This window comes from Galeopterus variegatus, unplaced genomic scaffold, assembly GCF_000696425.1.
Source record: "Galeopterus variegatus unplaced genomic scaffold, G_variegatus-3.0.2 Scaffold7089, whole genome shotgun sequence".
NCBI lineage: Eukaryota > Metazoa > Chordata > Mammalia > Dermoptera > Cynocephalidae > Galeopterus > Galeopterus variegatus.
The window spans coordinates 56,352-56,797 of record NW_007733200.1 but is presented as its reverse complement, the minus strand read 5'-3'; positions in this window follow the sequence as shown (position 1 = coordinate 56,797).

Genomic DNA, 446 nt, shown 5'->3' with positions numbered 1-446 from the left:
AGTTACCGCCAGGCCATTTCTCTTTCATCTCCCTAGTGGAGTTGGGCACAGGACTTTTTACCTCTCCTCTCCTAGTGTACATTCACAGGCTTCTGTATAGGCCTTTAAAACTGCTTGGCTGTAATTTAGAGTTAGTTCCTCAATGGCAGGTGACCTTTCCTTCCCTTCAGCATACATGCTTGCAGCTGCCAAGAGTTGGGCAGAACCATTCCTTTGCATACCTCTTCATGTGCCATCTGTCATCTGGCCTTTTTGGTGTGGTGTCATCCTGTGGGACAAGGGCTTCGGGGAGCTGACATTATGCTGATCTTGTGTTTCCTGTCTGTGTAAGTAATAAACTGTCTGAATCCATTTGTTGTGACCTTACCAGACAAACCCATGGAAGAATGGCAAGTCAATCTATTTGCTGCAGGTGGACCCTTCTGGCTTTATTAGCCATTGCATTG